The sequence below is a fragment of the Cavia porcellus genome, unplaced genomic scaffold, assembly GCF_034190915.1.
Source record: "Cavia porcellus strain 051 isolate PalLab524CR breed Dunkin Hartley unplaced genomic scaffold, mCavPor4.1 scaffold_25, whole genome shotgun sequence".
Classification (NCBI taxonomy): domain Eukaryota; kingdom Metazoa; phylum Chordata; class Mammalia; order Rodentia; family Caviidae; genus Cavia; species Cavia porcellus.
Genome location: NW_026947508.1, coordinates 16,882,141 through 16,896,693, shown reverse-complemented (window position 1 = coordinate 16,896,693; position 14,553 = coordinate 16,882,141). Strand labels below are relative to the sequence as shown.

At 40.8% G+C, this 14,553-nt stretch overlaps 1 protein-coding gene and 2 non-coding genes across 12 annotated transcripts in view; 2 read left to right on the top strand and 1 right to left on the bottom strand.

The window, feature by feature from the left end:
• Positions 1-14,553, bottom strand: part of Zbtb40 (zinc finger and BTB domain containing 40) — an 82,686-nt gene that overhangs the window by 41,262 nt on the left and 26,871 nt on the right. For 3 of the 10 annotated variants that reach the window (XM_013153911.2, XM_013153909.2, XM_013153912.3), the window contains one exon: positions 9,816-9,899. The exons of 6 other annotated variants lie outside the window; for them this stretch is intronic. The gene's annotated coding sequence lies outside the window, so the exon portion shown is untranslated. Of the gene's footprint in view, positions 1-9,687; positions 9,900-14,553 lie in introns of all 10 variants that reach the window. One more of the 10 variants, XM_013153910.2, reaches the window with a different exon arrangement.
• Positions 3,375-3,478, top strand: LOC111757238 (U6 spliceosomal RNA). The gene has a single exon (XR_002791614.1). It is a non-coding gene; the product is annotated as a U6 spliceosomal RNA (small nuclear RNA).
• Positions 5,318-5,450, top strand: LOC111757261 (small nucleolar RNA SNORA13). Its single transcript, XR_002791634.1, has one exon. It is a non-coding gene; the product is annotated as a small nucleolar RNA SNORA13 (small nucleolar RNA).

Below are 14,553 nucleotides of genomic sequence, written 5' to 3'. Positions count from 1 at the left end.
TCACTGAAAGCTCTAAAAAGTTTGCCATTAGTGCTCTAGGTTCTCCTGCTAACTGACCAGCCACAACTTCTTGGTTTCTTCTGTTGGTTCCTTTCTGTTCCTTTTCCAGCTCTCGCTCCTCCTTGAACTCAGTACTTGCTTCCAATGACCTACTCTGCATCCCCAACTGAAAGCCTAATAGGTTTCTGAAACCCTACAGCTCCAACATTCGTCAGCCAGCTTTCCACTTCATAGCAATTCTGTCCTTCTTGCTGTTCAAACCGAAACACTACAAGCCCATCTTTGACTCCTGATTTTCTCATGCCCTAACTTTGATTCTTTAAGCTTTATTTTCAAAACATATGCCAAATCTAATCACTGGCCTGTGGTCATTACAAACCACCATCACCATTTATCTAGATTACTGCAATAATCTCCTAACTGGTCCCTGTGCCTCTGTCCTTGCCTAGTACTGCTCCTTCCCCTCCTATCCCACCTACCTTGACTTGAGTATCTATTAAAGATGTATTCAAAGCTGGCCGCTTCTTTACACAAAAGCCTCAAAGGGCTTCCAGTCTCACTTGGGGTTCTCATAATGGTCTATAAAGCCCGCCACGACCTGGTGACCTTCTGGCTCTCTAACCCCGCCCTCACCTACTCGGCTCTAAGTATACCACTGCCTTCTCCTTGTTGACTTTGGAACATAGCAAGCAAACTTCAGCCACAGAGTCTCCTCATATGGACCTGACTGGTTCTTTGTCTCTGCTTCTAATGGTTTGGATGAAGAATGCCTCCCAAAGTTGGGTTGGTGATGTACACCTGTAAATCCAGTACTCGGGAGGCTGAGGCAGGATGGTAGGGAGTTCAAAGTCAACTTAGGATACACAGAGGGACCCTACCTCCAAAAATAAAATTAAAAAAAAAAAAAAAAAAAAAAGAGGAGGAGGAGGGAAAGGAAGGGGGGAGAAGAGCCAGGAGAAGGAGGAGAAGCAACAGCAGCAGTAGTAGCAGCAAGAATGCCTGCCCAAAGGCTCGGGTCCAGAAGCAGGGCCTTTGGAAGGTGACACAATCCACTGATGAGTTCATGCCCAAAAGTGCTGTTAGGAAGCAGGCCTGGTTGAAGAGGGTGAGTCACTGGGCCACCACCCAGGAGGGTGTATCTTTTTGTTCCTGGACCCTTCCTCTCTCTGCTTGTGGCCATCATGAGAACAGCAGTTTTCCACTCCATGTTTTGCTAACCACATTTCTGTCTTGGAGCCAGGAGACTATGGATTGAAACCATGAGTCAAAATAAACCTCTTTTAAGTTGCTTTTGTTGGGTATTTAAAAAGCTGATTTATGGGCTGGGGATTTAGCTCAGCGGCATAAGCGCCTGCCTTACAAGCAGGCAGTCGTGAGTTCGATCCCCGGTACCGATAAAAAAGAAAAAGACAAAAAAAAAAAAAAAAAAAAAAAAGCTGATTTATGATGTATGAAAGGGCCATACAGATTGTGCATCTCTAATCAGAAAATCCAAAATCCAAAATGCTCCAAAATCACAAACTTCCTGACTGCTAACATGATGCAGTAAGAAGAAAATTCCACACTTGACCTCAGGTGATCAGTTGCAGTCAACACTCAGGGACATTAACAATACAGTTTAAAATTACCATCAGGCTGTGTATGTAAACGAATTCTGTGTTTAGACTTGGTCTCATTCCCAAGATGTATCATTTTATATGCAAATGTTCCAAAAGTTAAAAAAACTCAAAACATTTCTGGTCCCAAGCATTTCTGGCAAGCAGCATTCAACCTGCATATCAGCAAGGCCTCCTGCTATCCTGCTCTTCAGAGTCACCTCCCCTAACCTCATAACATCCCACTTTGCTTTTCATCACAGCACTTATGCCCACGGACACACTGTATTTTTAAGCGTTTATCATCTTCTCCCTTCACTAGGAGGTGAGCTCTGGTAGGCCAGGATCTTCACATCTGCTGTATCTCAGTGCTTAACATTCTGTCCAACCCAAATCTTGTTGGCTGATTGTAGAATGATCAATAACAGGAAGATGTAATGACAAGGGGTTTGCACACAGAAAGCCAGCTGGGGACAGGGGCGTCCAGAAGTTAGAGTAAAGCTTTGAGGAAGAGGGAAGAGCTGGCTTGCATTGTGTATGATGCACAGGCACTGAAGAGGTAAGCAGGGTGGGAGGAAAAGGCCCTGCAAGCAGAGGAGCCTGCATGAGGTACGCGCCAGGAGAGCATTCCACAGCGTAGGGAGGAGGCTAAGGAGGTCAAAGCAAGGAGGCTCCAGACACAGAATACAAAGCTGGGGATTAGGAGAGACAAGAGAGGAATCTGGAGATCGGCCAGAGGTGCTGGTCCCAGGACAGACAGGCATGCTTAAGAGCTGGGATTTTCTCCTAGAGACAATGAGAAGTCACTGAAGGGATGAATGTGGGAAAGCCACATGGCCAGATATGCATTTTAATATGTGTTACCTCGGAGGTATTTCTAAAGAATTTAAGAGGGATAATGTTAAAGACAGGTTTTATTATTGCACATCAAGAAGAAATCAATAAAGGTTTTGACAGGGATATGTGACAACAGAAGAGAGAGGAACAGAGAGTCAAAGAATGTATAGAAACTAATTGTCATGATTTACGAACTATAGATGTGAACGAGAGACACATTCAAAAACCAATTAACGTACTCTATAACACCAAACAGGTTAAAAAAAAAAAAAGCACATCGTATCAATGATGCAGAAAGAGAATTTAATGAAATCCAACACCTACTGATAATGAAACCCCTCAGCAAACTAGAAATAGAAAGAAACTTCCTACCCTTGATAAATGGCAATCTGGTGGTTCATAGCTCTAATCTGCAATTTGGGAGGCTGAGACAGGAAGATTCCAATTCAAGGTCAAGCTGGACTAAATAGTGCGATACTATCTAAAAAAGGAATTTACAAAAAACTCTACATGTACCTCACATTTGAATAGTGAAAATGCAACACTGTTCTGCTAAATTCAGAAACAATATATGCACGTTTCTTCCTAACCTGCTTTTCAACACTATACTGGAATTACTAGCTCTTGCCATAAGGCAAAGAGAAAACAAGATTGGAAAGGAAAACAAAAACCAGCATAGACATTGAAAAATTCCTCTTAGAACTAAGAAGCAATTGTAAGACAGTTCAGGACACAAAGTTAATATACAAAAGTCAACCTGACATTTACAAAAAAACCCTTTTTGGAGGCAAAAAAATTTAGAGAAAAAGAAATGGAGTGGAGGGGAAGGGGAAATAAAAAGAAGTGAGATGTGGTTCACAGATGTACATGTACCAACTCTCTCCACGATAGACTACATACTGCAAACATGTATTAATAAAACTTTTTAAAAATACATAAGTCGTGCTCGCTTCAGCAGCACATACACTAAAATTGGAACAATACAGAGATTAGCATGGCCCATGCGCAAGGATGACACGCAAATTCGTGAAGCATTTCATATTAAAAAAAAAAAAAAAAACCAGAAGTCAATCACTGGCCTGGCATGGTGTAATCCCAGGACACAGGAGGCTAAGACAGGAGGACTGCTGCAAGTTTGAGGGTGGGCTGAGCTGCATAAGGGAGTTCAAAGCCAGCCTGAACTACATAGTAAGACCCTGACTCAAAATACAACAAAACAAAAGGTCAATTTTTCCCATATGCTATCAATGAACAAGTGGAATTTGAAATTACTCTCCCAGTGCTCAAGAGTCAGGAGGACTGTGAGCTCAAGGTCAACCTGTGCGGCACAGCAAGACTTTGCCTCGAAAAAACAAAACTAGAAGAATAAATTTAAAATTAGCAAAAGACCTGAAAAGATACCTCCATAAAAAGACATAATGGCAAAGTAAACACATGAAAAATATTCAACACCATATATCATTAGGTAATCGCAAATTAATACAAGATACTACTATCCACTTATGAGAATGGCCAAAATCTAAAACACTGGCTGAGGGGCTGGGGATTTAGCTCAGTGGCAAAAGCACCTGCCTTGCAAGCGTGTGGTCGTGAGTTCAATCCCCGGTACTGATAAAAAAAAAAAAAAAAGAAGAAAGAAAATCACTTCTAAAACACTGGCTGTATCAAATGCTGACAAAATGTGGAACAGAAAAAAACTAACAAACACAAAACTGTCATTCACTGTAAATGGGAATGCAAAATGGTACAACTACTTTTTGGAAGAATTTTGACAACTTCTTTAAAAAAATTTTTTTTTTGAGACAGGGTCTTGCTCTATAGTCCAGACTGGACTCAAACTCACAGCATTCCTCCTGCCTCAGCCTCCCAAGTGCTGGGGTAATAGGCATGCAACAACACAAAGGGCTTTTTGGTTTTTTTTTGAGACAGGGTCTCACTGTGTGATTTGGACTGGTCTTGAATTTGCTGTGTAAACCAGGTTGTCCTCAAATTCACAGCAGTCTCCCTGCCTCAGCTTCCCAAGTGCTGGGATCACAAGCATGCACCATCATACTTAGCTGATCTTTGAGAACATGCGACCCTATTATTGTCCATTTTGATATCTATATATAAATATGTATGTAAACAGATATAAACATACACATATTTATATAAGTAGATGAACAAACAGCTCTTGGAGCTAAATGATTAGCTATTAATAATAGAACCAAAAGCAGCAAAAGAAATGAAATTTGTATCTTGTAGTACTTACAGGAAGAGGAAAAAAATTTCAAGATGTAAAACAAGCAGTTATAGACAGCTGGGGATATAGCTCAAGCATAGCACCTCATAGCACCTGTCTGGCAAGCATGAGGTCATGAGTTCAATCTTTGGTAACAGGAACAAAAGAAAGCAATTATAGGTGCTATCTTTCGAAAAAAAGGAGAATAACTAAAGTTTTATATTGACTTATTTTAGTATCTGAGAAAAAAGTCAGAAAAAATTAAATCACAAATAACAAGAAGTATAAACTATTGAACAGGCACTGATACAAACAAAATGCATGGACACGGTATGATTTTTTTTTCATAAGACAAGGTATGGACTGCAGTACGTCTCAAGATTTACCTGGACATATATCAGATCTCCTTAAACATTCCTATTAGTGAGAAATGATTGACTGGAGTTACATTTTTAGGACAAATTAAAGCTAAAAGGCTGCTTTATGGTCATTTTTCTGTATCTACATCTTTTATGAAGACTGAAGAATAAGAGCAAATGGGCCTGGGGAGGTAGCTCAGCAGCATAAGCGCCTGCCTGACAAGCCTGAGGTCATGAGGTTGTGAGTTTGATCCCCCATACCAAAAAAAAAAAAAAAAAAAAAAAAACAAAAAAATCTCCTATACAGCCTTTGTGTTGCCCATTCACTTTTGAAAGCTAGTGAATGTGGTGTCAAAAAAGTCATAAATAAAAGCTTTGCAGCTTTTTCCTGCCCTTATATTTGGTATATTTGGTGTAGGAGCCGCATAAGTAACTGTTTATGCACTTACGTTATATGTATGGGTAACTAAGTCGACCAACATGAGTGTTTTTTCTTAACTAGTTTAAAAAAAAAAAAAGAATAAGAGCTAACAAAATGCAGAGGAAAGAAATTTGTGATCACAGCTGTTTAATGTTTTTATTAAAAAAATCAGAAGAGAAAATAATTTTAGCACAATAAGTATGAAGTGATTAAAAAAAATCATGTGCCCTACCAGTTCGTAGATACTAACAAGACAGTGACAACCTTGGCCAAGCAAAAGAGAATAGAGCTAAAGTCACAAACAGTCAAGGATGGTCAAGGGCTACATAATGAATGTAAGCTGCAATGTTGAAATCTGAATATTTATTGACATCAATAGGAATATTAATTAAAGAACAGACTTTTGGCAAAATGGTACACTGGGCTGATGTAAATGGGTCTTTTCTCCAACTACAAACACATCGAAATTCTGGATGAAACAGCAAAAATGCTTTTAAAATACATAAGTCAAGTTTAAAAAAAAGAAAGAAAGAAAGTTATCCCCAGGCACCTGAAATGAAAGAGACACCAAAATCAAAGCTAGAACAGTAAGTGGGGAGTTGAGACCACGGTGGCCCATAGGGGTTCCAAACTCCTACACAGGCCCAGGGCTTGGAATGCTTACATTGAGACTGCAAATATGGCTTCACGCAGTTAGAGGGTGGGGACTTAGAACTGAGTCCCCTGCATAAAGCCCACAGCCTCAAAAGCCTATTCCTCTCCTTGATATGCAGCCTTATAAAATCTCTACTCATGGGCCCAAGGAAATGATGACAAAAGTTACTAATTATCTAGGTCTTGAGTAGAAAAACAAAGTACAAGAAATCTTAAATGCAGATCTATGCCGTACAGAGGTTTAGGTACCAAATTTATATTATATGTTATATAGGAATCTTGAGCTGAGAAATTAACATTAAAAACTGGTTCCTGGTATACAGCAGAAAAAAGTAAAATACTTTCAACATCCACAGCATGGAGACTCACACTGGGAAAAAGAAAAACACAGAAAAGAGGCTCACCATCACAAGTCACATGAGGAAGACCTGAATGTGAAAGGCAAATGTGAAAATGTCAGAGGGGACCTTTGAAGTAGGGGTACAAAAAGATTTCTTAATACCCCAAAAGTGGGGGAAAAAAAGAATTTGATTATATAGTTATTAAAAGAACTCTACAGACAGATTCAGAACAAATGGTAGAAATGACAGATATCTGCAAAATTTAAAGGCATCAGACAGTACCTACAATATATAAGGAACTTCTATAAAGTTAAGAAAAAAGAAAACTACAAATAATTTGCTAATAAGTAGTTATTATAGCAATAGCAGCTCGGCTGGGAATATAGCTCAGTGTTACAGCGCCTGCCTGGCAAGCGCGAGGTCCTGAGTTCAATTCCTAGTACAAAAAACCCCAGTAAACCTGGCAGGGTGGTGCATGCCTGTAATCTCAGCACTCGGGCTGAGGCTAGGGGATTGCTGTGAGTCTGAGGCCAGCCTGAACTACACGCAAGACCCTGTGTCAAAAGACAAAACAAAACAAAACAAAAAACAGCAACAGCAGCTAGGATTTGAAAGCTATTATTTTCATACGCTCTATGTATATAAACTCATTTTATCATCTTACCACCTGATGAGGTAGACACTATTAATACTCCCTCTCCCTTCCTCCCTTTTGGCAGAGAAACTGAAACCCAGAGAGGCTGAGTAATTTTTCCAAGGTCTAACACTGAAGTGGTGAAACCTAGATTTGAATCAAACGTATCAATGATAGGTATCTAACTGATACAACTGTTCTGGAAAAGCAAGGCGGTACTATTTAGTGAAATGCACCGCATATAAATACCTTGTAACTTAAAATGCATCCTCCTACACACATATGTATTCCACAAAAATTCTCACATAGGTCCATAAAGGAATATGACCAAAAAGATCACTCTGGCATTATTTGTGGCAGCAGAGAGGAGAGTCAATTTAGATACCATCAATAAGAGAACACATAAGGTAAAGTACAAGATGTATGCAACGGCATACAGCACATTAGACAGCAGAACTGTCTTGCTATTCACACAGAAACATGGATAGATCCTAAATATGCAGAGCAAAAAACAAGCAACCAATCAACAACAACATGAGGTATCATACCACTGCATAAGTTACAAATGCATAATCGAACCAACAGGATGTGTAAGTTAAAGCTACACACACAGATACACAGACACTATCAAATGTATTACAGTGAGTACCTAGAGGGAAAAGAGGGATGACAACAGGAGTGTGGGGGTGCGGGAAAAAATAAAACAAGAGGGGCTCTATGTCAGCTGGATAAGTACATGAATGTCACAGGAGGGTGACAAAAGGAGGGTCCCCATACCCTTACCTAAAAGACAAAACATAGAAAGTCACACGAGGAAATGAATCATGCAACTTTACCATGAAGGAAAATCATTACATGGAAGAAATGAGAGAAATAAAAATGCTATAAAGAGTTTCATTTTCACAAACAGGTAAATTAAAGTCATACTGAAAAAACATAGTATAAAAAAGGGGAGGCATGTAGATACATATTTGGATAGATAGATATAGATACACACACACACACACACACACACACACACACACACACACACCAAAAGAACTAAAAACAAAAATAAAGATTAGTCACTAAAATTCATCTTTTGAGGAATTACACAGATTAGACACAGTTAAAAAGAAAAAACAGTGATTGATTATGAAGAGAAATCGTAGAAAATTGCTCAGAAGGAAGCAACATTAAAAGAGAATCTGAAAGAAAGGTTAGGAACATGGAGGACAGAATGACACGGCTGATCGTGTCTCTAACAAGACATTCCAGAGGGAGGCGATGGAGAACATGCAGGCAAAGCAATTTAAATAATCTGAGAATTTTCTGAAATTAAAGATAGACATGAGTCCTCAGAATGAAAATGTCAAATTATCGACAACACAGAAAAAAGAATTTAAGCGAACCAAGAGAAAAGCTATTTCTTAAAGAGAATGATAACTAAACTGATAGAAATCTGTCACTAATAACAATAGGTATCAGTAGAAATGGAGTAATAGTTTTCAAATATTAAGGGAAATAAATACCAATCGACCGAGTATCTGTGTAAGGATGAGTTTCAAACTAAGACAAGAGATTAAGAGACCGTCACCGAGAGGACTACTACTCAAGGGAAACAGAGAAGAACTGAAGTGCAAGGAAAAAACTGCAAGGGGCATGCGAAGAGACTGCAGAAAGGCTGACAGCACCGAGGTAGCCAGACTGCTGAGGAGCTAGAACTTTCACAGCCTGTTAGCAGAGGTGGTAAATGGCACTGCTCGGAGAGCTGTAAGACGGTTTCTTTTGTTCTTTCTTTTTGGAACCAGGGATCAAACTCATGACTCCATGCTTGCAGGCAGAGGCTGTGTCACTGAGCTACATCCCCAGCCCAACAATTTCTTCTAGTACAGAATAAACTACTACACATGTAACATTGATGAATCTTAAATATGATGCTGTTTTTAAAAAGCCAGACATGAAAGAGTAAATAGTATTTGGTCCAAGTATAAGGAACAGACCCAGAGCCAAAACTATTGTGATAAAATCAGACGGTATTTACAGAGATGGTAAAAGGTGGGTATGGAAAAGAAACTGAATAGGTACAACGGAACTTTCTGGAAGAATGAAAATGTCCTAAATCTTACTTTGGGTGGTGGTTACGGCATAGATATCTCTCAAAAGTTCTTCAAATAGAACATATAGAACTGCAGTACTGTGTGTTACTTATACCTTAATCTTTAAAATTATTAAACATGTTATTAGCTAAAATGCATGTCTGGGTGTGGTAGCACCCATCTGCAATCTCAGCTACTTGGGAGGCTGAGGTAGGAGGACAGCAAGCTGAAGCTCAGACTGGGCAACCTACTGACTCGGCAAGACCCTGTCTCAAAATTTAAAAAAACTAAACAGCTTGGAGGAGTAGCTCAGTGTAAGGTCCTGGATTCAATTCCCAGTACCACTAAACAAATGATGCATGGTCATGGGTGGTGGTAGAGATAGCTCAGTGGGACAGCACTTGCCTAGCGTGAAAAGAATTTGGTCTTCAACATGGCCAAAAAATAATAAAATAAAACGCGTAAGTTGTTTAAAAGTGGGTAAAAGGGAGATTTTAAAAAGGTAGAATACCAGTAATCATAGTGCCTGTCACATACAAACACTTACTGTATGTCAGACACTTCCCAATGCTTGGCCTCTATTAAGTCACGAAACCCTTTCAACACCTCTATGCGGTGGGTCTGCGTAGCGCCCCTTTCACAGGTAAGAAACAACGGCACAGCGAGGGGTCTCACCGTCAGTGTATGGCAGGATGCCGTTCAGAATCAAGCAACTGACACCAAGGTCCCCACTCTTCAACACTGTAAGCCACTGCCTCCCTGAAATGACAGAACAACACAGGTGAGAGAAAGGAGAGTAGCATGGGGGTGATCTAACGGTCCACTGGAGGCCAAACAGTTCCCGTTAGCCTGAAAGGAAGACTCTATGTCAACAGGTAAGGGTATAAGCAAACAGAAGCTAAGGAAGTATTTTCAAATCTGAGATGTACCGAACAAGAAAAATGTGATTTATCCAGTAGTAAGCAGGAAGACTGAAAAATTAAGCAAGTATGGTAAACAGAAAACAAATTAAGAGGCTAAAAATAAGTCTAAAACAATTAGTAATGACAATAAAGGAAAGGATTAAACTATCTTGTTAAAAGGCTGAGATCCTGTTTGAGTTTTTCGAAGTCCGTTGTACGTGTTAGGCGTGGGGGTGCACACCTGTATCCTAGCATTTGTGAGGCTGAGGTAGGATTCCTGTGAATTCAAGGCAAGCCTGGGCTACACAGTGAGTTCAAGGCCAGCCTGGAACACACAGCAAACACCAAAAAAAGATAAAATAAAATAAAGCCTACTATATGTTGCTTGTTATTATGTCTGGTTTTGTATTTAAAACTGCCAAGTAGGTAGTAAGCACTATGGATGTTACCTATTATCACTGTTACCAAGAGAGGCTGTGAAATCTTCATTAAACAAATTTGAAAATGGCCACCTGACTGGATAGCTTAAGTACCTATCTATAAATAAATAAACAATAATATAATCTTTGTAGGCCATTTTTGGGTACAGAATTCTGTTATTAAATATATTTTTAATCATGAGGGACTCACTAAATGATTTGGGGCTACTGAAATACACGAGAGAGATTAAACCACACTTTGCTGATCTCCCAAATGAAATGTGAACACTCCTACCCACTTTGCTGTTTCTGTCTCACTCCCTTTGCAAAGGAGTTAAATGGAAGGAGAACACAGCACTGGATGAAATGCACAAGTGTGCTTTTCCAAAGTGAGAAACTGGCAGAACGCTGCATGCCGAAATGTCTAAGTCCTGCAGACTGACGCAGAGAGGCAACCTAAACTATGTGATTAAGCACTTACTGAAATTGCTAGGTTGGGGAAATTGTCAAAGGTCCCAAGGGAAGAACGTTTAAGCAACAAAAGAACACCAGAAAAGATGGATGTTCCTCAAAGGAATGATATTAAAGCCTCAAGAAAAGACTATACTGATACAGAATAAAGATACTTAGACAGAAGAAACTTAATTGGCTGAACCAAGTGCTGTATAATGACCTAAAACACAAATGGGAATTCAACACAAAGTGGAAAACTAGGCCAGCTTTCTAAAACGAGCACAAAGAATATTTATTTATTTAAATTTGTATTGTCTACTTCCAAAAATGATTTGAAAGTTTGAGTAGGGTTCTCTAAGTGACAAAGAAACAACACAAGAAAAAATCCAGAAAAAGTAAGTGAGAACTAAGTCACAGTTTGCAGGAAACATAGAAAGCCTTTAAACAAACAGGGAAGAAAATAACACTAAAGATTTATGGTCTCAATATACATTTCTTAATTTAACAAAAGTGAATGTTGGCTGTGGATTTAGCTCAGCGGCATAAGCGCCTGCCGTGCAAGCAGGCAGTAGTGAGTTCGATCCCAGTACCGATAAAAACGAAAAAGACCAAAAAAAAAAAAGTGAATGTTGTGAAATGCACAGTGCTGGCAAGGTCCCTAGGAGGGAACTCAAGCAAAGGCCTTTGCTGCCACTAGTGGAGGACAAGGCGCTCTCTTCTGTGCCTCAGTGAACTCTACTCTACTGCTACTCTCCACACTACTGCACTTAGCTTTCCCTAAGTCTGCAGGCAACAATACACACATGGCAACCAATAACTATTTATGTCAACTGTCCGTCATTCACCCAGCACATGGCTAGCTAGACGCTAGGTAGGACCCAAGTGAAATATAAAACAAGATCCTCGTCCACAGGGAGCTGGAAATAAGGTTGACATTGCTATGACTGAAAAATAGACTTTAAAAGACTTGAAAAAGACTTAAAAAGTCTTCAAAAGACTTGATCCATAAGATAAGAAGAAACTGCCAGGCATGGTGGCAAATACTTGTAACCCCAGCACATGGGAGGCTGAGGCAGGAGAAAGTTTGCAAACTTTTTTACAAGTCTGAGACCAGCTTGGGCTACAAAGTGAGCCCAAGGCCAGCCTGAACTTCATAGCAAGACCCTGTCTCAAAAAGACAAGAAACTAGGTACAGTGGCACATGCTTGTAATTCCAGCACTGTAGAAGGCTGAGGCAGAAGGTTCACAAGTGAGCGGAGTGACTGTGACCCTGTCTCAAATAGGTAAGTAAATTAAATTAAATTTGGGGGGTGAGGAGTACCGGGAATCAAACTTAGGACCTCGTACTTGCCAGGCTGGCTCTTGTGCTGCTGAGTCATATTCCTAGCCCTTAAGTTAATTTTAAAAGGACTGGAAATGTAACTCACTGCAAAGCCCTGGGTTAAATCCCTAGTACCACAAAGAGACAGGGAAGGAGGGAAACAGGGAGGAGGAGTGAAGGAAATGAGGAAAAAACAGATGGATCCTCGCGAATGGCATGAAAAGGCAAAGGGTTGGAGCTCCTAACTGCAAACAAGGCTGGTAACTTTTACTCCACCAGGCAAGGGTGATAAAGTAAAGAACTGCAGGCAGAGGGACTGGCATAAACCCAGCTCCAGAAGAGGCGCACTTGGCATGTATGCTAGAAACACGTATATGTACAGGCAACTGGCACTGCACCAGGCTCTAGAAAGGCACCAGTAAGTAAGTAGGTACCTTCGCGATTTATGGATATTGTACGACAACTGTCAAGTGCAATCTCCCAAAAAAACCCACGGAAGAGGAAGATGGCAAGTGAGGCCAAACGCTGAGGAACTCACGCCTGCTTTCTGAGAACAGACCTTCTTGAACTGGAACAGCACAATTAAAACAGAGGCTTACCAGTGACAGGTGGGATGGATGAATCCAGGAGGAGATCAGTAGTAGGGAGCAAGAACAGCCGTCCTATTGTCTACCAGCAACCAACCAGGTGGCGGTTCACAGAGCAAGCCCATCTTTGCTGGGATTCCTGCATTTCCATATCCAGGACAGAAAAGCTACTTCTTGATCAAGGCTCCTCAATTTTGGTTCCTCTAACAATTCTGCCCTCTCCTTTGCCACTGACCTCTCCTTGGTCTGAGACCTCTGTTTCGATCTGGTTTGACAAGGCCCACCTGCTAAGTATTTCTTTATTGTGGCTAGTGAAAATCTGCATCCCCAGAATAAAGTCTTGATTTCTGCCTTGATGCCTTGGCTCTGCTAGAGCCAGAGAGCTGGAAGGGGCCTTGGCAAGCCCTATTCACTGCATTCACTGAGCAGAAGTTCATTACTTTATCTATCACGTACTTGCATCGCATGACCTAGTGACCTTAACCGGATCTCCTTCCTTTGTAAGGAAGGGAACTGAGGTCCTGAGAGGCTGAGTTGCTCTCTGATCCTAGTCTGCTTTAACCCCGTGGCTACTTAGTCACTCACAAACAACTAGAGTCAGGTGAAATAACAGGCACTCTCAACATAATTAGAGCAAAGATCACACATTCAGAGACTAGAAGTAGGGGATTTGCTACTCACAAAAAGATGATTTAAAATGTAAGGTATCCAAGGAATCAGCTAAGTTAAAAGAGAACCCACAGCAATTATTTCTGAGAATGTAAGGAGGATTGGTGAGGTTAGAAAAGGGTGACTGTACCTTTCAGCAGGCCCAGATTTCCCAAGTTCAAAAGCAGCTGTCACTGAGAATCTTGCACTGAGTGCCTGACAGGCAGCAATGTACAGTGTAAGGAATGCAGATTGACGTATCTGCCGCTCCTCAGTTTGTAGTCATCTCTCTCACAGATACTGATGTTACTGTTTTTAATGTCACTGTCACTAGCATCATCACTCCAGCCTAAATACTAGGCTAGCTCAGGTCCTTGCCCAAAATTTGGAGCAACACCTGAATGGCTTGTGTGCTTTCCTGATGTACATATTCTAGTCACTGGGAAATCCAGAGAGCTAGAACAGCTCTAAGTCCAGCACTGGAGATTCCAAAGAGGCTGAGTCATATACAAATGCACTTCTTGGGAATTGAGAGGCTGTCTAGTGAGTTCCTACAAGCAGGAATGATGCTGAGATAATACTTTGCTAGGTACTGGAACTTGATGCTCATAATCCAATTTTATCTTCCTTTTCAGATGTGCAGCAAGATTTGGAGTTGTTAAATATCCCATTAAGAGTCACATGGCTAGTAAAGGGACAGACTCTTTTTTTTTTTTAAGGTACCCAGGATCGAACTCATGACCCAGCTCCTGCCAGGCAGGCGCTTATGCTGCTGAGCTAAATCTCTGGCCCCCAGGGGCAGAATCTTTTGTTTTTTATTTTTGGGGAAAAAAGACTCACTGTGTAGTCCAGGCTAGCTTCATACCCTTACTATGTAGCCCACACTAGTCTTGAACTTGTGGTCTTCTTGCCTCCGCCTTCTGAGTGCTGAGATTACAGGAGAGGACATATGCCATCACACCGAACTTCAGCACTGCTGGTCTCTGCTGGAAGCGGAGTGGAGAGGTGCACCTGGGCACAGGCCAGCCAGCCGGCTGACTGCCAAGAGACCTTCTGAGACGGCTTGAACTTAATTTACCAGTT